The sequence below is a fragment of the Podarcis bocagei genome (genome assembly GCF_964188305.1).
Source record: "Podarcis bocagei genome assembly, chromosome: 3".
Taxonomy (NCBI): domain Eukaryota; kingdom Metazoa; phylum Chordata; class Lepidosauria; order Squamata; family Lacertidae; genus Podarcis; species Podarcis bocagei.
In genome coordinates, this window is record NC_138127.1 from 89,855,592 (window position 1) to 89,880,050 (window position 24,459).

General features: G+C 43.2%; 1 long non-coding RNA gene across 2 annotated transcripts in view; it reads right to left on the reverse strand.

Moving 5' to 3' along the window:
* Window positions 1-24,459, reverse strand: part of LOC308584231 — a 90,147-nt gene that overhangs the window by 59,724 nt on the left and 5,964 nt on the right. Inside the window, exons 2-4 of one of the 2 annotated variants that reach the window (XR_014006677.1) lie at window positions 15,959-16,091; window positions 12,097-12,174; window positions 8,793-8,914 (exon numbers count right to left, since the gene is read on the reverse strand). This is a non-coding gene — a long non-coding RNA (uncharacterized lncRNA). Of the gene's footprint in view, window positions 1-8,792; window positions 8,915-12,096; window positions 12,175-15,958; window positions 16,092-24,459 lie in introns of those variants that run through there. The other variant, XR_014006676.1, reaches the window with a different exon arrangement.

Sequence of the window (24,459 nt, forward strand, 5' to 3'; positions counted from 1 at the left end):
TGGGCCAGATGATTCAGAGGGAGGTATGCCCTTATTACCGATACCATTAGATGCCATTGGTATGGTAAGTGAAATACCACACCAAACAGAAGTACAGAATTTCCCCGGATGGAACTCAACTAAACCATTACGAGTTATACCTGTACAAGGGGAATTCTGTGTACATAAATCAGATGCAGCTGATTCTACCATGATAGGCTCTTCTCATTGTCACTATACTTGGGATAATATTAAGAATACCTGGGCACACGATACTACCTATCGAACTCGGGATGCCTTGCCCTGTGCACCTCCTTTTATTCATGCATGGAAAGTGGTATGGAACATAACTGTGACAGAAAAAGGCAATCTAACATACTGCACTGTGAACTCTCTACCTCTTTTGCTATTTCGCCTTCTGTACTCCACGTACCAAAGACCTCAGACCCGATGGTTGTGGTGGATATGTGGAGAATGGGCATACAAGAAACTCCCCTCCAAATGGAGTGGGACTTGTTTCCTGGGATGGGTATTACCACCAATGTGGATTATGCCCACTAATTTGGCCAAGCGTACACGAAGAAACACTGATATTTCTCATATAGCAGGAGGAAGTACCCAAAGTTGGAGCGGTACTGATGATTGGCCACCAGAGCGCATTATAGCCTATTATGATCCTGCCTCCTGGAATCCTGGTGAGCTCATACAAGGGGCACGGGATCCTATTTATAATCTAAACAGAATAATTCGATTGCAAGCAGTAGTGGAACTTGTAACCAATGCAACGGCCAAGAGTTTGAGACTTATTGCACAACAGTTGGATGAAAGTAGAGCCGCCATTTTGCAGCTGAAAATGGGAATGGATTATGTACTTGCCAAGCAGGGAGGCCTATGTGGAGTCTTGAACTTGACAGGGAATGCCTGTTGCTTTAACATTTCAGATAATGGTGAGGCAATCCGTGTGTTGGCCACAAAGATGGAGAATATAGCACATGTCCCAGTACAAACATGGGAAGGATGGGATATGGGATGGCTCACCAATTGGTTACCTAATGTCACAGGACTCAAAGGGATACTATTGTCTTGCTTGTTTTTCTTGACGGTAGTAGTAATGGTTTTATGTATGGTGCCATGTATCATTTCATGTTTTAGAAGTACAATTAGCAAGATGATTTCAAATGAAACTCTACCTCATATCATGGCCCTATACAGAGCTTTACCTCAGGAATATGATGAAGGTCAAGCTATCAAGGACACTTGGGATGAAGGTCCTTGAGCTTGAAAGGGGGGAATGAGGCATCTGTTCATAGTCTGCATTTTAATCAAGGCTTATATTTTGATCAGACACCTGTATTCTTAAAATGAGCTTAAAATATATTTTAAAATATCTGTATCTCTCATGCCAGGCAGCATCTCTCATGCCAAGTAGTGAGTGCATTGGCAGATGTGCTCATCTTAAAGAGGGCCCCTGGTTTATTGCGGTCATAAAAAGGCTGAGAAGCGAGGTCACTGACCTTACAAATTACAGAATAATCAAGTTGCAAAAACAATTATTATGCCTCCCATTTTAGACTTAAGCCCAAAGGGTAAATTGAAGAAGTTGCTTTTAGAACAGCAGCTGTTTTAGCAGCAAAAGGGGGGCTGTAAACTAAGAGGCTTCTCTCGGAAGTTGCTTTTGGAAACTGTTTTTTTACTAAGTTCCCTTTCTTCTAAATATATATATATTAATGTATTAAATATATAGGCTTAAATGTAATTATGCAAAGGATTTAGAAAGCATGAAATTTAGATGTTAGATTCTTATTTCATAGAGACAGAGTCCTAGAGTTGGAAGAGACCACAGACCCATGCCAAACAGGAAGCACTATCACTCCTGACATCTGGTTGCCGAGCCTCTGTTTAAAATGAAATTAAAAACCATCTGGTTTGTAGGGAATAGGGAAAGAGGGGCCAAAGGTTATCTGGTAATTAAGGTGCCTTGTAGAGGTTAATGGCTACTTGTTTGCCATTTATAAATAGAAGAAAATATAGCTCTCTGTCTCCCATAAAAGGTAATAGGAAATGGGTGTATCTGATATGATTGGTTCTAGCAATCAGCCAATAGGAAATTCAACCAGGCTGATTGGACAGAGGCAGCCAAAGGAGGAGCAAGGGGACTGGGCTGAGGGAATATAAGTGCTGGCCATGAGGGCTGGCAGGGCAGAGCATTGGTAACCATATACCACTGTGTCTCTCATTTATTTGTCTGACAAATAAATTATTATTTTAATTTCTCTATTGCTGCGTTGAATATTTCATTCCAGCTAAGCGTTAACCACAAGCAGGGTGCTACACTTTGGCACACAGATCTGTCCAGCTCATAGTGCATGGGTATATTGGGTGCACCATTTCCCCTGGAAATTCTTCTCCGGCTCAGAATGTTGAATGGAATTCTGTGCAATCAGAGGTCAGCCGATTCACACACACAAACACACCAGGCAGCCAATCCAAAAGGAACAGACTCCATAATTCACTCCACCTCCCCTCTCCCCCTACATTCTGATCTGCTCCTCCAGGCCTAGTCTCATACTAAAGAAAAACTGGCTGCTATCAAGAGGTCCCTGTGACTCATCCTAGGCCGTTGCCAGCAGTCAGTCACTAAAGGCCAGGACCTGCATTCGCTGCAAGACGAAACCTCGGTGCGCATGCATCAACACTGCAAGCCAAGAAAGAAATTGTGCACTTTCCCTCAAAATGCTCAGCAAGACAACTCTAAAATAGTACTGATCCAATTCCGAGTGGAGCAAAAGAGAACTCGCCTATTTCTAGTTAACAGGTAGCTAAATTGTTTCACCTTCTGCCTTTGAAAAAGACATCATTGTGCCATTAGGAAATATGAAACCAATATAAAACTTAATAGCTGCACTATATTCACCAATGCAATCAGGGACACAATTTATTTGTTTGAATTTTAAGTTATTCAAATAAGCTCTCCTTCTCCCCACTCCCTTTTTCCTGACAGTGGTAACAATCCATCACATCCCCATTTCAAGAGCCGCATTGTAAATATGAAGATCTGCTCTCCGTTCTAGAAAAGACCAGAAATATAATAGACCAAAAAAAAATCAGAAAGCAGAGATATTTTCAGGAGTCCCCCTGAAGCCCACACTTTTGCTTCCCATGGAATCTATTTTGGCTACAACCAGACTGACAGTGATTAAATTTGAAATCTCTCGTGTGTATCTTTCTAAAGCAACAACAACAACAACAAAATCTTGACTGGTTTGTGTATTTAACACAGGTTTGGATAACGAGCGTGTTCTTTATTAACGATCAGATATGAATGGCAAACATTCCCGTAAAGAGGTCAATCCATGACATTGCCGCAATTTGCCGTTTTCTATGCTGGGCTTCTCCTTGATCAAAGTATGTGGTAGTTAGACATCGACGCTGTCTCCCCAGCCCCCCAGCCCCAAGCGATATCAAATGTCTTATTAGCCTGTAAAGATCAATCTATGTGACCCAAGAGATGGCAAATGTTCCAGAATTGCCCTCTGCCAAAAAACGCAAGATTAATATGGGTTGTTGGCTTCTTCTTCTTTTTTTTGAAGTCTGATACAAAGTAAATCCTGAACCTCCTCAGCATCTTTGCAGATATTATCACTAGATTTGAAATTCAAACCCCTCCCTTCCCAAAAGGTTGGGGGGGGGAGCAGAGAGGGAGAGAGAAAGGAATCTTGATCTGCTACAGAAAGTGGGGCAGGAAGTGCCCACTGCAGAGTCTGTGGTCCGCACAGCTTTCATTTCATAGAGACACACAGACAGCCTATTCCCTGGTGACAGCTCTCTGCACTTTCGAATCCCGCACAGGATTTCCTTCTGTCTGAAAGTGTAAGAATCGCTCTAGTAAACACTGTGCATATGCCTTCCAGCTGTTGCGCTCATTCTGCCACTGAAGACCAGTGACAAGAAAAGCATTATTTCCTCCTAAAACCTTTTAATCTCCAGGCTGCAGAATTTTCATAAGCGCAGACCCAGCACAACTCACTTCGCTTTTCTCTCAGGAACTTTATCTTCATTAATAAATGGAACTCTTGCCACGGTGACATGCTAATTTCTCCCTCCCTCCCTCTCTTTCTCTCTCACACACAATAAGTATTTTGTAGGTGACTTACAGGCTGTCTGCAACACCTACAGTTAAACGGACTCCTATAAGAACCAAGAGCGCTTGAGGAATTCAGTTTTTGCAAAACCCAATATAATCTGCAACTCTCAGCCTAGCGTGCAGATTGGAAATTAGCTAGCCACTCTATTTCACACTCCTCCAAATGTGTGAGCGTGGCTCTTTGAAGATTAAAACATCACAAAACAGGCATTTGAATAATATTTTGAGAGAAAATATGCATTTAAATATGTTTGTAGAGAGGAAGTTGTTTGCTTTTTAATTTGTGGATTAATAACAAAGCAGAACAGAATTATGGATAAAAATACATAAAAATAACACGGGCGACAGATTTGCCCATTCCTAATAAGAATATATAATCTCCAACTTGCCTAATATTCACACAGAATTCTCCTGTGCCATATATTTGCTGCAGAGTCTATTTGCTTCTGCAAATGTCACCTGTACAGGGATATCCATTTGAGTTTTGGAGTATAGCAGTCCCAACAACTTTACAGAGAAAAGAAAAAAGAAGGAAACCCCCTTCTCCAGCCTCCAGTATGAGGACAAATAATACTAGGAGACAACAACAGATTCATTCCATTTAAGGAGTGAAAGGTATTGTTGTGGTAGTATAAGACAGATCCTCTTACTACCACAACAATGACTTCCCCCCTAAAAATGAACTATCTTCTCCTTTGGGGAATTCTAGTGGGATATTGTTTCTTAAACTCTTCTGTCACGGAGTAGAGGTAAAGTTTTTATTTTATTTGTGTAGGCAACATGTATCTCCTCTGTTGTTGCTTTTTGGGAGGGGGAGACAACAATGAAGAAAGGGGGGAGATGGATGAGACAACAGAAATTTCTTCATACGACCTTGCATTGGTCTTCTGTGTTCAACAGACACAGTGTGAGGGCCCCTTCAGATGCTCTTTTTATTTAACATATATCATGATTTGTACTTGTTATGTTATCTGGGACGTTAAGTGTGATCCTAGTTTCAGTGCTGTTCATGCCTGCAAAAATTTCGAAGTGGACATACAGTGGTACCTCAGATGCTTCAGGTTACAGACGCTTCAGATTACAGACTCCGCTAACCCAGAAATAGTACCTCAGGTTAAGAACTTTGCTTCAGGCTGAGAACAGAAATCCCGCGGCGGTGGCAGCAGGAGGCCCCATTAGCTAAAGTGGTACCTCAGGTTAAGAACAGTTGCAGGTTAAGAACGGACCTCCAGAACGAATTAAGTTCTTAACCTGAGGTACCACTGTCCACCTGTTTCCAACTGGTGCATGTCCCATAGTCTTGCTAAAATCTGGTGTCTTTTATAATTGTTGTTCTTTATTATGCCAGAGGTGTGGGTGGAGGCCAAAGACTGAGACCAGAGAACACGACCTTGTTCACAGAAGCCTATAAGAAAAGCCATGCAGGATCAGGCCAAAGGCTAATCTAGTTCTGAATCCCATTCTCACAGTTGCCACCCAGATGCCTATTGGAAGTCCACAAGCAGGACGTGATGTGTGCAATAGCAAAATTCAGAGAAGCGAGAAATCTGAAAGATAATTGCATTCCAACCTGCGCACTAATCTGCGTGGAGCCATTTACGTACAGTAGGCCTGCTTACTTACAAATGCAGACCTATTATTGGGGTGCTTCTTAAAGAGTGAGCAAGACTGAAACCCCAAACAGAAAATATTCCATTTGAAAGGGGAGGGGGGAGGTTCTGGTGCAAAGCAGCGACCCTCAAGTTGGAACCAAAACCAGGAAAACATGAGGTTCAAAAAGTCATGGAGATGTGGGCCACAGTGGTTATAAAATGGGATAAAACAAGAGAAGAGAACCACACAAAGGACTGTTTCTAGTACATAGGCAAAACCTTGCCAAAAATCTGATTCCGGATGCCGCCTACAGCACAAAACTATATGAAGCAGTAAAAGAAAATCCAGAGAATCATTGTGTTTGGAGTTATTCCTCCTCATAAACCATTTCATAAGAAAAACAATTTAATTTTATGCCCTCCTTAGAATACCAACAAAAATATTTTACTAGCAGTTACCGAATATTTTACTGAAGCGATTCGGCGTTCTGGCAGTATCTAAGTCCTCTTGGTCCTAAAGATTGTTTTTTTGAATTCCCAGTTCTGGCGGTTAAGAGAGAGGGATGAAGACCACAAAAGCATCTGCCTGCACACTTCTTCATTTTACGAGGCACTGATGGAGGTTGACACGAATAGTCTAGAGCAGTGGCTCCCAATTAGCTAACTACTGAGGACCCTCTATTTTTCAAAAGCCAAGCCATGGACCCCCTGCTTTTGAAATTTTGATAACTCTGTGGTAGTTACCTGTACAAAGCAATTTTTTGAAGAAAATGTGGGGTAGCCCCAATAAGCTAAGGATTTTAGTTGCGCCTTGGTTTTCGAACAGCTTAGTTCTCGAACGTTTTGGCTCCTGAACGCTCCAAACCCAGAAGTGACTGTTCCAGTTTGCTAACTATTTTTGGAAGCCGAACGTCCAACGGGTCTTCAGCAGCTTCTGATTGGCTGCAGGAGCTTTGATCCCTGACTGTAACTTTCATTCTTAAAAATGAATAGAATTATTGCATACCTGATTACTACAGTGGTACCTCGGGTTAAGAACTGAATTCATTCTGGAGGTCCGTTCTTAACCTGAAATTGTTCTTAACCCGAGGTACCATTTTAGCTAATGGGGCCTCCTGCTGCTCCTGCTGGATCGGCCAGCCCAGTATCCTGTTCCCAGAGGGGCCAACCAGATGTTTATGGGAAGCCCACAAGTAAGACCTGAGTATTCAGAAGCATTCCTGCATCCAGCAGTATAGTGTAATACTGGTTGATATTAACCCTTTTAAATGTCAGCAGTAGATAAGATCTCTAAGCAGTAAGTAATAGCATTCAAAGGAATTCAATTAAAGGCTAAAAAAAAAAAAGTGGGAACGGGATTTTGCTTCATTTTCTTTAAATCAACCTTGGGGGGCATTTTTAATTATGGAAACTTGACCCAAATGGGCCACTCTCAATGTCTGTCAGGGATGCCCAGCCTTGTCAGTATTTAATGCGCACTAAATTTACCAGTCTGTCTGTTTCCCTTAATATTGCTTCTAAATTCCATCTCAACAAGGCACTCCAGACAGCACATTTCAAAGGGATTATTATTCCACTTACTGGGTGATTAAAGCCACTCTCCCCTCAGCCTTGTGCCTATAATGCCACCTTAGGCATGCGGTAATAACCCAGAAATGAATGGCTGTCATGTCTTATTCCTTAATTATATTGTCACGGAACCAGCCTTACGAGGATTCCGGAAGGAGCCATCTCAGGCAAAAATGTCCTCTCTCCTTTTCAGTCTCTCTCTGTATGTACGTGCATGTCTTTCTCCACGGTTTTTAGTTTGCAAATCGCAAAGCTAAACACAAGCATTCTTGAAGAAACAATCTGCACAGCCACAGCTTCCAAAAAGTCCCGGGCCTCAGGCTGACGTTATCTGTCTCTCAAATGGATGACATCTTGGTTTTGGCAGCGATACACTGCTCTAAATCCCAACCCATTGCTTATCACAGTCAAATCTCCACTGTACAGCCACGTCTGGCAGACGGACTGTTTTTCTGGCATAAATAAAAGGGCCATGCATTTATTCACAGTTTCCTCATTTGAAATGAATTCAGTTCTAATTCAAAAAATACCCCCCCTGAAAAATGGGAGATCCACCACAGGTGGGTCCAATGGTTGCTGCTATGCCTGAGTAATGAGGCCTCACAATCCTGTACGATCCACGCAGCAAAATAACAAAGCAATAATAAGAGGTGACAAACCAACACCGAAAGCCGCACCCACAAGGTGTCCTTGGTAATTCTGTCACCGCCCACAGATCGCAATGTTGTTCTGGCTCCCCCAGTGACGCCCCTGGAATACCCATGTAGTGAAACCACCAATCAATGTGTGGTGGCGGCGAGCACATTACGATCATGTGATGGAATCCAGTCCATGTCTTGTCCCATGCACAATGCTCTGTTCATATAGGAAACATGTGCAGGGGGACTGCACCTTCTGGCTCCACTCTTCCATTTCTGCTAACTTTCTTCCCCTGCCTGAGGTCCATGCATTCAGCTGGACATTGCACACCCTGCGCTGCCCGTCGAGGCTGGACATCGAGGCTGAGATAATGTCAGGCTTCAGGGAACCTGCTCCCTCCAATGGGGGCAGCCAAGAAGCAGATAAACAAGAAGAATTTCTTACCGAGTAATTTATTCAAAATTCACAGAGAGAGAGACGAAGGAATGCAATCTTCCCTAGATGATGGCGTTGCTCTGAGTAAAGTCCCACCCACTCCGTCTCTCCTATTCTACATCACCCTTGTGTCAGCTAATCTGAGCTTTCTGCCTCTGAGCCTTCTGTTCCACTACTCTCAATGCGCGCCTGGTCCTGACTCTTTGGGTCAGGAATGCTTTCCAAAGAGACTTAGTCTGTCAGCTGTCTCTCCCCTGGTGTTTCTTCTTCCTGCTGTTCTTCTTCCAATGTTTCCCAGCTTCTCCCCTCTGCAGCCTCTGAACTATGTCCTTCTGCAAACCACTGTTCTAAATCTATACTGTCCTCCTGTTCTCAGGAAGGTTCAGAAAAAGGGGCAGTCCCTTACCTGTCCAGCCCCTGAGAGGTAAGCAGCTGCCATCCTGCTCCTCCTCCTACCAATTGGCTCGACATGTGGCTTTTGTGAAGAAGACTACAGTATGGTCATGGATGCTTCAGTGCCTGCACATCTTGGGTTGCGTAGGGCACAGGAACGGACCTAATAACAAAAAGAGAGCCCATGTAGATCAGGCCAAAGACCCATCCTGTTCTCACAGTGGCCAAACAAATACCACAAGCAGGAGCTGGGTGCAACATCATTTCCCCCACTCGTGACTCCCTGCAACTGGTATTCAGAGGCCTGCTGCCTTGGACAGCTGAGGGAGAACTTGGCCATCACTTTAAATGGCATAGCCATTGTTATATATTCAGTGGTCTGTGTTTGCCTGAATGTGAGTCTGGACCAAGCTTCCTCAACCTCGGCCCTCCAGATGTTTTTGGCCTACAACTCCCATGATCCCTAGCTAGCAGGACCAGTGGTCAGGGATGATGGGAATTGTAGCCTCAAAACATCTGGAGGGCCGAGGTTGAGGAAGCCTAGTCTGGACTAAGGATTCTGAGCCCCTGTGTTCTGATTCGATACATGATATCCAATCACAGAACATTTCAGGACTGGGGCCTCTGCCATTGGCCCTTAAACTCTGAGTCATGATTTGCAGCTTGGAAGTTTAGACAACCAATCACGTTAAGAGTGGGAGTGGCCCAGAAATGTATATAAGCAGCTGCTTTGCCCCTGTTGTCCAGTTCTGTTAGTTCAATAAAGGTTCTTGCTGTTTGTTATCACTGTGTCTTGCCTCATGGGAACCCTTCATTTCAGCCATCTTGAATGGAGGATAGTCAAGAGCCACAGTATGAGTCATGAGGTCCCCTTCTCTAATGAGGGCTTACCTGTGTAGAGCTCTTTGTCCACATAACAGCAGTGGAGTTGAGGTTTCCCAGTGAGTGCTTTGTGACTGAAGCAGAGTACAGGTGGCCACCATTTTGCACAGAGGTTCCACTTGGTGGAGCATGCATAAGCCCACCCCTCGCCCTGTTCTGCCCCCATTCTCCCATTTCCAGGCCTCAGAAACCTTGCAGACCAGATCCTCAGCCACTGTAACCGACACAGTTACGCCATTTAAGTGACCCGATCATTTGTAAAACTCCAACAGCCATTTAGCCTCAACTGTGAATTTCCCAAATACGTGGGGGTTAGATTACACCCGTCTCAGGCTCAGTGAAATACTATAAGACATCTACAGTTAGTGGCTTTCTTTGCTTTAAAGAGGAAGTAGACTCTTAGTTATTCCCGCAAAGACAAATGATTTTTAAATTACATCCTAAAAGGCTAACAGATCATTTGTCATTTTAAATAATGGCAAAAGGTAATTTATTGCTGTATTTGTGCTTACACAAATAGAAAAGGGTCCCTTGCATCGGAGCAGAACTTTACCAAAAATGGAATGGTAATCGCAGAGATACAAGCACAATTTAGGAATAAAAATTATATTTAAGGGTACACACTGTAAACAGAAAGCAGATCTTCAAAGCCTTTGAAAGAAGTATTCAAAAAGCCTTACTTGTCAAATCTTCAGCATTAACTAAGTGCAAATCTGCTTACAAAATTTTGGGCTCTGGATTCATTCCAGTTGATTTAATCTGAATTCAAACCTCTGCACTTCTCACATTTCTTCTTTTCATCATGGCTCCTTGTTTCTGTAATCTCTTTTCTGCTGAGTTTCCCCATGAGAAGTTGGAATGTTTGTGAACCTTCCATGATATCAGGGCAGCTTAGTGTACGACTGGGTGCCCTTATTTCAATAAACTGAAATCAAAGCTCTGAGCTCTCCACAGACACTCTGACCATTAACAGCAGCTCAGCCAATATCTAAGACTTAATGTTTGACAGGTAGCTTGTCAGCCCATGTGTATCTTAAATTTTTGTGTTTTCTTTTAGCATCCTGAGTCAGGATAAGAGCAGAGGAAAGCCTCTTGGTGTCCTGGTAGGTACAGAACCACTAAGGCATTGTGCCCCCAATCCCCATCTCAGATAGCTAGTCCAGAATGTCTATCAAAAAGCTGAATGGATCAAAAATTGCAAGGCAGTCAAAGAGAACCAACAGGTTCACATTCCTCCTATATGTCTTCCTGTGTACGTCTTCCACTGGCTCTTTCTGTATCCAAACCACAATGGAAATGGAACTGAAATGGATTCAGGAAATTGATGCCATCCAAAAATGTACTGGGTTTTGCATCCTGCCCAATTATTGCTGCTGGCCAATAATTGGATTAATTTCCAGGATCCAGAGAAGCTTTCTTCAGGTAGAGCTTTCTCACAACCTCTTCTTTCAAGAGGCATTTATCACATCGTCGTCCCAGCCAGTCTACCGCTCAGTCAATGGTTTTGAGCCAGGAGGGTCAAGGGTCAAGCAAACAGGTGGTCAGATACTCTGCTGCAAGCAGCTTGCCTTTGTCATCAACCGACAAATCAGGACTGGACAGTGCTTTGTTCTCTTTATTTCCAAAAGGATTTTGAGCCACAACCTTCCATGGTGTGTTTTCTACTATCAGCTGCTGAATTACTTTGACACACACAGATCAAGCCACCCAGTATGATTAAAAGTTGGGTATGTAATAGCTCAGTGATGGTTTATGAACAGACAGAATATGAGCCATGAATTTGAGCATTCCTTACTCAATGCACTAAATCCCTTGTTTGTTTGTTTCCCTGTTCACGGTGGGTTGTCTGCTAGGCTGATATGTTTAGAAATTGACTGAAGCTCTCTAGTACAGTGTTTCCCAAACGTTTTTGGGCAACGGCACACCTGTTTACCGGAAAAAAATCTCGCGGCACACCACCATTAAAGCCCCGCCCCCGTGACGTCAGCGCGCAGCGTCACGCCGGGAGGGACGCACAAAAGTGAAAGTTTTTTCCCTCCCCCTTGCTGGGGTGGGAGGAGGCAGCAGAGCGAGGGACTGAGGGGCGGCGGCAGCTGAGGCGGCGGCGGCTGCGATAGCGGGCGGAGGAGGGGGCGGCGGCGGGGCTTGAGATCATTGTTGTTGTTATGGCTGCTGCTGCTGCTGCTGCTGCTAGGGGATCCGGGGACGTGAGCAGGCCTGGCCCGACCCGGGTTGAAGGAGGACAAGCCGGCAGCGCGCCAAGTGAGTTCGGTTGCGCGCGACAGCCCCCGCTCCCCCCACCCCCGCCGGATCCTCGCCGCCGCCGCCTCTCGCCCGCCTCCCTCCCACGGCACACCAGCCGATGTCTCACGGCACAGTAGTGTGCCGCGGAACACCGGTTGGGAAACACTGCTCTAGTAGACAGCCTCAATATTCCTGGCTTTTACCTGGTATGTCTCCTACCTTCGCTGCTCCTGTGCATCTCTCCACGTCTGAAGCATTTCCAAATCAGTTGCAGGCCCCATGTAGCCCACAAAACACCTGGATAAAAGAAAAACATCAGGAGTGTTTAGTTGCAGGACCATGTTTTAGCAATGGAGTGCCTAGGACAACAGCCAGCTGTGCTTTTCAATATGTACTCTGTTTGCTAGCATCATTTATATCCTCTACAGAATGAACAAGCAGGGGCATTGGAACTGCACTTTTGGAATTGTCAGAGCACACCAGATGCCCTTAATCCAACCTTGATATTGCATAGGGAGCTTACTTATATCAAGTCAGATCATTGGTCCATCCAACTCAATATTGTCTACACTGACTGCCAGCACCTCTGCAGGGTTCCAGACCTACCCAAAGATTCCTGGGGTTGAATTTGGGACTTTATGCATGCAAAGCAGACGCCCTACCCACTGAACTACGACCCTTCCCTATATTGTCCCTGTATTCCAGACAGGGAAAATGCTAAGGCAGGGAAAGAGTGGCTTATCAATTTATTGCATTTCTATCCCTTTTTCCAACGAGCCCAAGAGGTCATACATGAGATTACCATATATATTTTCTCTTCACGACAACCCTGCAAGTTTAGTTGGGCTGAGAGTGTTTCTAGTCATTTCACCCATTTGTTTCAGTTTGCGAGGGAGTGTGTGTTTCACTCGGGGCTGTGTAAGGCCAGCTCTGCCTCCTTTGCAAAGGGGGAGGGCTAGCAGCTGTGAGGGGGGTGCGTCTTGCCTTCTCGCCCTTCTCTGCAGAGAAACTCTCGGCTCTGTGCAGATGTTGCGTGACATCCCTGCAACTGAAGGGTTCCTTTATAATTATAATTATGCATTTACTATTGCAAACAGCTGTAGGAGGTAGTCAGGTGAGCTACAGCTTGGACATCTCTTATTGCTCTTCTTCCACCACCACCAAACAGCAGCACAAGACATTTGGGGGTGGGGAGAAAGATTTGCAACAGGATCAGGTTTCCTCATGTCGGCCGCTTTCCCCCTGCATAATCCCTTTGTGCTGGTGTTTGTGGGAAAATGTTTACCCACACACCATTTCCTCTATCTACTATCTACTATCTATCTACTATTGCACAGTGAATGCACCTACAACAGGCAGCTGAAAACTGTTTTTTATTTAAAAAAAGGTTCAAATGCATTAATTCAGATTCAGGGCCTGGCAATTTGACCACCCACCCTCTAAGTGTTGACCTCAGAGTTTACCCACTTTGATCAGATGAATGAATGGTGTTTGCATTTCAAAAACAGACTCAATTATAATTGCAGGTCATCATCTGTCAGATATTGTACTGGTTCGTACTGCATGTCCTTTGTCCAACAATGTCAGAGATGTGCTTCTGTCTAGCCCTGGCTGTTGCTGTGAGATGTTTGGATGTTTAAATGCTGAATAGCAAATATTTAATTGATATTCACCAACCTGGGGAATATTATTTATCTATTATTAACTGTGCAGCTTAAAACAACAGCAACAAAATCATTTTTATGCATACAAGGCAGCCAGCAAATAAAAATAGCAAGCTACAAAAGGAAGAACTAAAGAAAACTTGAATCCACTACAGTGAAGTGGCTTCAGCTCTGCATCTAAAGACCTCGCCTGCATATCCACCAACCAGTGGATGCCTGAGGTCATGGAGTGAGAAGGTGCAATCCTATATTCCCCACGGAGAATGCATTGGTGAAGCAGCACCCAGCAGGACTGAACCCCCCTGTACTCTGCAGTTTGGTTGCGGGGTGCTTCGGCAGATGAAGACTCAGAGTCTCCTTCCTTTATCCTAGAAAATAACAAATTACAAGAAGGGACATTCTTTCACCTCTGGTGGACCTGCCCGAAAGTAAAGGCCTTCTGGGAAATCATACATAATGAGTTGAAAAAGGTATTTAGATATACCTTCTCTAAGAAACCAGAGGCCTTTCTCTTGGGCATGGTGGACCGGAAGGTGCCAAAGAAGGACAGAACCTTGTTTATGTATGCAACCACAGCAGCTAGGATTCTCATCGCTAAGTTCTGGAAAACACCAGATTTACCCACACTGGAGGACTGGCAGACGCAGTTGATGGACTATATGGAGTTGGCAGAAATGACTGGCAGAATCCGAGATCTGAGCGAAGAAACTATGGAGGAGGACTGGAAAAAATTTAAGGACTATTTGCAAAAACATTATAAGTTGTTTGAATGTTAAGATAGCGCACGATTAAGAAATGTTATGTTTCCGCAATTTATTTTAAGAAATGATAAAGTAAGTATTGATAGAAAAAACGAGAAATATTTGAAACAAATTATTATGTTTATTAAGAATGTCAAAATTAAATTACAATTTTTTGAAATTGGTAACATAATATATTTAAAGGTATAATAAGATGGGAAACAAGATAACAAATTGCTGAACTGGCTAGAACAATGAATGCAATGCTGAGAGGATGCGAGGAGGTCCAAAAGTGAATTGCTGAAAGATGTTAAGGAAAGTTTCATAACATTTTTTTTTTCTTGTTTTTATTTTTCTTTATATATATATATAAAAAATGTTTCTTGTATGTTGCCATGTAAACAAATTTGTTAATCTATGAAAAGAAACGCAATAAAAAATCTATATAAAAAAAAAAAGAAAATAACAAATTACATTATCCGTTTATAAATCTCAGTACAGTATTTCTTTGGATTTCTTAGAACTCTTGAGCAGCGCTGGGTACTTATCTGCAGATGTTTTGGTCCACAACTGGCAAAAGTTGCTACAAAGCGCCATGCACACGGATGGTGCCATCTGTGGTGTAGTGGTTAAGAGCGGTAGTCACGTAATCTGGGGAACCGGGTTCGTGTCTCCGCTCCTCCACATGCAGCTGCTGGGTGACCTTGGGCCAGTCACACTTCTCTGAAGTCTCTCAGCCCCACTCACAGAGTGTTTGTTGTGGGGGAGGAAGGGAAAGGAGAATGTTAGCCGCTTTGAGACTCCTGAAGGGGAGTGAAAGGCGGGATATCAAATCCAAACTCTTCTTCTTCTTCTTCTAAATAAAGTGCAAACAAATTTGTTTCCGCTCCAAAGCCAAACCAATCACAAATGAACATCTGACAGTATCCTCCTCTTTTTCTTTCCTTCCCTTGTTTTGTAGGAGACATGCACCCAGCCTTCAGTTTGCGCTAGCCTTGCAGAGAGAGGAGGTCCCATCATTAATCCCTGACCTCTCCGTTTCAGTTTCACAAAGAAAGCTGAAGTTTAGTTTAAATATAGTTTCCAAGAGTGCACCAAGTCCTGCATAATAAATCTATCAATAAGCTTCTCAGCTTCACAGCCTGAAGGGGAACCATGTCTCTTATCACCTCTTGCCATTTGTCCACACTCGGGGGGGTGGGGGGTGGGACGGACGGACGGACAGAGCAGGGGTGTGGAGGCTCATACGCCTGGGCAAGCAAGGAAAGGAAAGGAAGAACGGGAGGGAGGGAACTTTCCTTTTCTTGAAGAAATGGCTTTAGCTCTATAAACAACATTTGCGTGAACTTAGTCCAGCTTGGCAAAAGACTAAGAGGAATGTACACGGTCATTGTAACTGCATCACTGAGGGCAATCGCACTTCTCCCAGTTAAGGAAACAAATATAATAATAATAATAATAATAATAATAATAATAATAATAATATATTTATATCCCGCCCTCCTCAGCCGAAGCCAGGCTCAGAGTGGCTAACAACAGTAAAATAATACAGCATTCTAAAATCAGTTCATTCTAAAATCAGTTCAAATCAAATTGATGGCCACCATTGGCCTAGAGTTCTGTGAAGAATTACCAAATGAGGCGGTCAGGCTGTGCCTTGGCCAAAGACTTGCCTACCTTCCTGCTATACCCATTTTGACAGACCTTTGTGCCAATCTTCCTATAAAGTGTACTTTCTGCGCTGCACATACTGAATCTGTGTCTAAGATGGCAACATACCCTCAAGCTGTTCGTGGTTGGACAGGGTTGCCTTAAAAAAAATTATTAAACAATTTCAGCATAACAAATTATCAGTCCAAATAATCAATTACATTTTCCCCCTCCCCCCCTCCCCTCCACCCAGGACTTCCCTCAGCTCCCCTCTCTGGTTTCTTTGCACATATTGTTCTCCGCATGATATAAAATTTTACATATCCTTGCCTTATCTATCATGTATTCAGCTAATAAATTTGTGGATGTTTATTCAAAACGTGCCAAGGAGTCCAGATCATTTTGTTGTCTTTTTAGGTAATTTGTAAAAAAGTTCCCATCCTTCCTTGAAGTCACAATTGTCCTTATCACACAGTTTGTATGTCAATTTGGCCAATTCCACATAGCTCATCGATTTTTCTTGCCACTGTTCTTTCGTTGGGATTTCCTCATTCTTCCATCCTTGTGCTAACAAGACTCTTGCCGCTCTTGTGGCATACATAAATAAGTTCTTTATTTTCCTTGGCAGGTCTTGTCCTACAATCCCTAACAAAAATGCTTCTGGTTGCCATATATATATATATATATATATATATATATATATATATAGGTAAGGCAGCGTTTTTCTGCTTCAGCCAGTGACCATAACAGCAATGCACGTCCAAATAACAAGAAAGCCCAGAAAATAAACATCCAACCCACCTCCGTATTTGGGTAGTTAGCTGCCATCCCTCTTGCCTTTCTCCCTGATTGGTTTGCTAGGACAGGCTGAAGGCAGAAATAAACATTTTTTTTAAAAAAAAGCTGACTTGCTGCTGAAAAAGCCCGAAACACTCACCCACCCTCCGACAGCCACTTATTTTTTTTCCCAACGTAAGAAGAGGCCTATTGGATAAAAATTTCTGCTTAAAATTTCCAATCGTTCTCATTATACTATTTCTATTATCATGGTTCTGTCGCACAGCTTTGCGTTATATCCTTTTTCATATATTCCACTATTTGTTTCATTCATTTTTGTTCACAAGTATCATTCAAGTTCTGCTTGGACATGATTTTGTATATTTTTTTGGTTTGTTTGTTTGTTTTTTCATTTTCCTTCGTCTTTTCTTTCTTTTCTTTTTTGTCTTTTTAACTTTTTTCTTATTCTTATGCCGTGATGTTTTTTCTTCTGTATTGAATTTTTCTATACTTACCTTTGTTGTAAATGATCATTTACGTCTGTATTTTAAACCAATAAATATATGCCATGCGGGGGGGGGGGGGGGAGAGAGAGAGAGATTCAGTCAAATATAGAAAAAAAGAAGAAGAGGCCTATTGGATCAGACCAAGGTTAGTTTACCATAGGAATGTAAGATGGAATCATTTTGTGTTCTGCAGTGGATTTATTGCGTGAAGCCCTGTCTCCATTCCACTGCAGTTCCACTTCCACCCTAAAGTGTGTTATTCACTGTCCACCATAGCGAACATATGTAATTCACCTGACTATGTCACTTTATAAAATTGTGCAACTTTTGTAAATCACATAAATTACCCAAGTTAGGCTGTCATTACGTAATTTACATAACTTATGCAACATTACCTTCTCATTGTGTTCTTCCACCTCACTCATTTTGATGCAAATAAATGCAATGCAACACAATTACCGTATTGGCCCGAATATAAGCTGCACCTGCAAATAAGCCGCACCTTTAAAATTCGGGGGGGGGGGGGAGAGAAAGACAATACCCGAATATAAGCCGCTCCCTTAAAATTGGGTTACAGGCTGAAAATCGTTGCAGTTGGTAGAATTGTAACTCCAAGCCAACTTAATCCATTGATCTTGCAAGCCCACAAAAGGTACCGTACGATCGCTAAAATCACAAATTGCTATTCAGTTTCTACAATTCCACAAGCACTCAAGCTCGCAAATTGGCAATAAAACATTTTTTTGTTCTGTTTTACCATATGTCTGTTTCAGCAGCGATATCGTAAAAGCCAATTTTTGTAAGGTCGTGAATTTAAGCCGAGCTTTAACATTTCATGGTCAGAATTTGGAAAAAAAGTGCAGCTTACCGTATATTCGGGCCAATAAGGTACATATTATTTGCAGGCTGAAAATAAGAACCACAATTAATACCAAACACATACTCTGGACTCAGAGCTGTCACAGCTGCCTCGGGTTGCAGAAGACCCCCCAGGCATTCCTCCCTGCCCCCCAACTCCGCCAGTGGCGGCCAATCACAGTGCTGATTTGGGGCAAGACCACGTCCATTTAGGGTGAACTCTCATGTAAGATCTAGTGGAGTCACCGGAACTCACTGAAACCCTCTTACACGTGTACATCAAAATTAATTAGGTGAAGGCTTTCCTTCTGTGTAAAAGCTTTCCCAGGCTTTTACAGAGTTTTCAGCATTTATAGCAATTTTACATGCCTTGCCAGCCAGCATTTTAATATTGTTTAGTGCGGTCTGTTTGATTGATCTAAGTTTCCATGTGTGTCTGCGTTCACTGGGGGGATTCTGCTAGTTGTTGAATTCGATGAGTCATCATGAAGTTTGCATAGTTTTGATTTGTTACATCGAGTTGTGTATTTGTTTTAAATTACAAGTTGCCTGAACACTTTATTATATATTACATACAGTAGATGACTCAGAAATGCTAGGTGCGCCTGGCATTTTTTCACTTATGGTCAAGAAGGCAATTTTTATTTTTACTTTTACAGGATCAGACCTAACTTCCTTTCCTGCTTGGCTGAGGTGGAAGGTAGGGATTGGTGGATTGCTGTGCCAGTTTGGAGATGGCACAGTGATTGGGCTTGGATGCTGTCATGTGATGGCAGCAGGGCTACTCGGGATCCCAGACCCTCCCTACCCTTGGACTTCCTGTTTCATGGCTTCCAATTGGCTGCTGCAGGAAGGGGAGTGCCATGCTTGTGGAACGATGCTGCTGTGACTCCACAGGTAGCAGGCAGCCAGCAGAGGCTGGCAAGGCAGGGTGAAAAGGGGGTTGATTTGCTGTCTAAGGTGCTAGAAAACCCAAGTCCCTCGGTATACTCATTCCCCGGTTTTGCAATGTACACATTTTCTGATCCTGGTTTGCTGGGATCTTGCACTAAACATAGCTTGCCAAATTAGCTATAGATGGGGGCACTAAATCAGCCCTGAGTGCTCACTGGAAGGACAGATCGTGAATCTGAGGCTCCAATACTTTGGCCACCTCATGAGAAGAGAAGACTCCCTGGAAAAGACCCTGATGTTGGGAAAGATGGAGGGCACAAGGAGAAGGGGATGACAGAGGACGAGATGGTTGGACAGTGTTCTCAAAGCTACCAGCTTGAGTTTGACCAAACTGCGGGAGGCAGTGGAAGACAGGAGTGCCTGGCATGCTCTGGTCCAGGGGGTCACGAAGAGTCGGACACGACTAAACGACTAAACAACAACAAAGGGGCACTAAGTAGGAACATGGGATGGAAAGGCCTGTGTGAAAGGAGAGGAAAGAGGACGAGTCTCTAAACCATGGGCTAAACAATTCCATTCAGAAGATTGTCTGAACTGAGCATAATGTTCCTGGCTCTCACTGCAAAAATCCCTCCCCCGCCCCATAATTTCAGGCCAAACCCAAATTTACCCAGCCCAAATTTTTGAATGTGGCTTGGCTCGCTGAGCATTGGAGTGCAGGCTGCCCTTTGTGCTGTGATGTTCACTCTTATATGTCTCGTGTTCACACATGTATAGCGATCACAATGTCTCGGAGTATGTCCAGACCACAAAATCCAGCTGACTACCTTTTGGGGGAGGTACTCACTAGTGATATAAATCCGTATCTTTATCTATGTCTATTTTACATATGGCTGTGAGAAAAATAGTATATCACTCTTTGTCGTTTTGGATGACTGGCTTCCCCACTGTTTTTCTGGCTTGTTGGCCAAGCCTACCAACAATTCTGGACCTCAAGGTATTTCCTGTTTCAGAAACATCGCCTCTCTTTCTCTCTCTCTCTTGTCACAGTGTTGCGGTGACAGAGCCCCACATTCCTAACTTTCTCCTAACACCGTGCAGTTAAATAAAACCGCAGAAGCAGTCAATTTGGTCCAGAATTCCTGCAACACAGATCTCTCCATTTGTTATAATGATTAGTCAGTGATGTCCTCCAGACAATATTTACAGAAGGGAACTGTGGGCTCATAATGAAAAGAGTTAAACCCCCTTCCTTAGTATTGCTTCGCAGATATATTACGTGCCACAAAAGGTGTCAAGTAAAGTTCAAGAGAGCTGTGAAGAAACCCTGCCAAAATTCATGCCTGAACACATTTAATAACAAAATATGTGTGTATACGACAAGCCTGTCTGGCAGATCTGTTTTCTAGACACTACATGATCTTTTGAAGAAACTCTCAAGATGCTGATAGATGGGCTTTTGAAAACTTGCGGGATATACATAAAAGGGTGGGAGGCGAGTGACAAGAGCTAGCAAATCGCATGATTAGATCCAAGCAAGCTATGATCATAGGGAGACCTCAAAAGTAAACAAACAAGACATGTACATTTTAATATGGTTTCAGGATGTCACTTTAATCCCTCCAGCACAATTTGGGTGAAATCTGGGGAGCAGGGAAGGGATAGTTTCCACAGGTCTGGTCATTAGCTGCACCTCGTTTTAGTAGCATATTTAAACCAGCACAATGTAGGGTTGCCAACTGGCCAGAAAAAAATAGTACGGGATGTTCCTCTGCCTTTGACCTAATGGTCAGGGGTCCCTTTACCTTTACATTTATCTGGATATCAAGTTGCTATTAAATGGACATGCGCAGGGGCTTCAAAAAAGTTGGCAAATCTATTATTGATTGATTGACTGATTGATTGATTTACTAGCCACTCTAAGGCCCCAGGGCAGATTACAGCACTAAATGGGTGTTTGCTCACCAGGTACAGCAGCAGGCTACTATTTATATATAAGCTGTTTTCTATTATCAGTACAGTAGTACCTTGGGTTACAGACAATTCAGGTTACAGACGCTTCAGGTTACAGACTCCGCTAATGCAGAAATAGTACCTCAGGTTAAGAACTTTGCTTCAGGATAAGAACAGAAATCATGTGGCGGCAGCGGGAGGCCCCATTAGCTAAAGTGGTACCTCAGGTTAAGAACAGTTTCAGGTTAAGAACGGACCTCCAGAACGAATTAAGTTCTTAACCCGAGGTACCACTGTACCTACTTATTGAACAATTTGATGGGCAAGCCATCCTAGTTTTGTTGTGTGGGCTGTTTTGAGAAAACGGCTAGGCAGCAGAAGATGGCTAGGTCATGTGGACAGAGCTTGCTGTATTGCTTACCGGCTTGCCAGTGCCACATGTCACTACCAGTTACTGTTCCCACACCGCACTCAGCTGCCTGGTTCCTCACCCCTTCCCCTCTCCCTCTCAGAAGCCAGCAGTGATGTTGGGAAGCCAAGTAGGCAGTCCACTCCCATCCATCTGACCTGCTGCTGCATTCCCCCTTTCTCAAAGCAGCCCCACACAACAAAACTGGCTACTGACCAGTGTACAGATTCCCCACATTGCAATTCAGAACTTGTACTTGCCCCAAAGAGCTGAAACTATGCAATGTGGTATATACTGCCTGCAACAGGATAGTTTTCTTCTCCTTCTGCATAACTGGACACCCAATGTGTTGTGTGTAGCTTCCCCCCACCCCCGATGCATGGATCTGTCAATTCGATTTTTCCTCAGTTTCTCATTTCCCCTGTCTTAAATTCAGTTCTCCGCCTTTCCAATTTTATTTCTGAATCCTCATGAAAATTCACCAGCATTTCTCCCAATATGCACATATTTGCAAGCCCTTTTGACTCTAGACATATTTTTTTGCAAACAACGTTCCCTACTGTGATGCATTTTTTATATGCTGTTTTCACTAATGTATGCACACTTTCGCCGATTACGTGCATTTTCTACACAGTGTTATGCTGGCGAACTGCATCACAAAATTCAGAGAACTGCAAATTTCAAAAGATAGCTGTGCTTCGATTCGTGTGTCAGTTCAAGAAGTGCAACTTACGTAGTTGCTCATGAAAATGCAAACAAACATCAAATTTCTCCCAGTCCCTAGATTTTTCATAGTAAAAGCAAAGTAGAAAGGAAAGTTAACAGAAAGAGCACTCAGGGTATTAAAATGATGCCGCCAGCCTATTTTCCCAAGAAAAGCAATTTAAAATGACATGATGTTAATGTAAGTCAATCCAGAAAGAAAAACAGAACGTTCACCTGCAAGCAATCCCTTGAGACTGGTCAAGGCTGTCTCACAAATTGCCCAGTGTTTAACTTGAAGTCCATTTGTTAATTTTGTAAACACTGCTGTTTCCATTTCACATTGACATGATATTGACAATATGACTCTAATCCTGCAAGGAAGGAAGTATTGGGTTTCAGGCAGCTACAGGACACCCCTCCAGTCTATCTTCACCTGAGGGGCTTGTGCAAAATGTTATTGACATAAGACAACATGGTCTGCTTCAGGCTTCCAGGTGATTGAAATCTGTCTGAGATTTGTAAATTACTGGATTTAACGCTAGCAATGGGTTCTCAGTATACTCTATATTCTGTATCGGGGTGAGACATCATTTTCAACCTGAGGGTTCCATCCCATAATGGGCAACACTGGCTGTATCCCAGTCATCAGAGGTGAAAAGTGGGTGTGGCCAGAGAGAAATGATGGCAGAAATAAACAGAGCAAAAGATAGCGCTCTTAACTTTAGTAAGGTAAAGGTAAAGGGACCCCTGACCATTAGGTCCAGTCGTGAACGACTCTGGGGTTGCAGCGCTCATCTCGCTTTATTGGCCGAGGGAGCCGGCGTACAGCTTCCGGGTCATGTGGCCAGCTGACTAAGCCGCTTCTGGCAAACCACAGCAGCACACGGAAACGCCGTTTACCTTCCCGCCGGAGCGGTACCTATTTATCTACTTGCACTTTTGACATGCTTTTGAACTGCTAGGTTGGCAGGAGCAGGGACTGAGTAACGGGAGCTCACCCCATCATGGGGACTCAAACCGCCGACCTTCTGATCGGCAAGTCCTAGGCTCTGTGGTTTAACCCACAGCGCCACCTGCGTTCCTCTTAACTTTAGTACAGAGAAGATATTCCAGTTCTGCCAAAGTAGGAGATTTCTACCCACAGTCACACTCCTCTGTGCCCTCTTTCCAAGTGGTTTTTTTTCCTCCCGACACCTTCACCCTGTGGACAAACTTTGACAGCCGAATGGAGGCACCTACATGTCAATCATCTGACATCATAATAACATCAAGCGCTGAGAGGTGGGCAGGCCTACCTACCCATCAGAGTTGACCAGTGGGGTGAGTCCTGTCCTACTGTCTGCAAAGAATGCATTGGCGCAGCAACACCAAGAAGGACTGGACTCTCTGCTCTTCAGCAGATGAATGATGAGTTCACTCCTGCAGCGTTTTGAGCAGGATATAACCATCACTCACTGGCTGATGAGTGAGAGGTTAAATCCTTCTGTTTTGGCTGCATGCACCTGTGAGGAACTGATGGGTGCAACCAACAAAGAATCGAGTAATGCTTGATATCACCAGGGTGTCAGCTAACTATTGTCATGTTGGTGTCTACCAAAGACCTTCCTCTTCCAACTAGTCTTCTAAGTGGACATTTTTTATCCCAGTTTGTAAGTCTATAGGATTTTACATTGTTTTTTGTACATAATTATTTTAACACTTTTTAAAATATATTTTGGGGGTGTTTTATATATGCAATTGTTTTATATGGATTTCCATTGTGTTGTGATGTTGTTTTGAGATGCTTCATGGGAAGCAATTCATGAACTTTATTTCATTAAAAAAAAAAAATTCCTTCCAGTAGCACCTTAAAGACCAACTAAGTTAGTTCTTGGTATGAGCTTTCGTGTGCATGCACACTTCTTCATGCACACGAAAGCTCATACCAAGAACTAACTTAGTTGGTCTTTAAGGTGCTACTGGAAGGAATTTTTTTTATTTTGACTATGGCAGACCAACGCGGCTACCTGTCTGTAACTATTTCATAAAAGTTATACACTGCTTGATTTTTTAAAAAAACACACACACTTCAAAGCGGTTTGCAAAAAGATAAAAGAGTAAAATCAAGAAACATTACAACTCTACTTTGAAAAATACAACAGTTAAAATACTAAAACAGATTAAAATTACCTCAACTTTCTAAACATCTGGGTAGGTTTGCCTAAACAGGAATGTTTTTAGCAGGCACTGAAAAGAGTAAAGTGAAGGTTCCTGCTTGATCTCAATAGGCAATAGGCATGAAATAAGTAAGAGCCCATAGACTTGCTTATCTACAGTGTGGCCAGCTTAATCCACTCTGGAGGGCCTCCCTGGACCTACAAATTTAACTTGCTTTGGCTAAAAGTGGCAGGAAGATCATAGCTGTATTTAGATTCCCCATAAGAGAG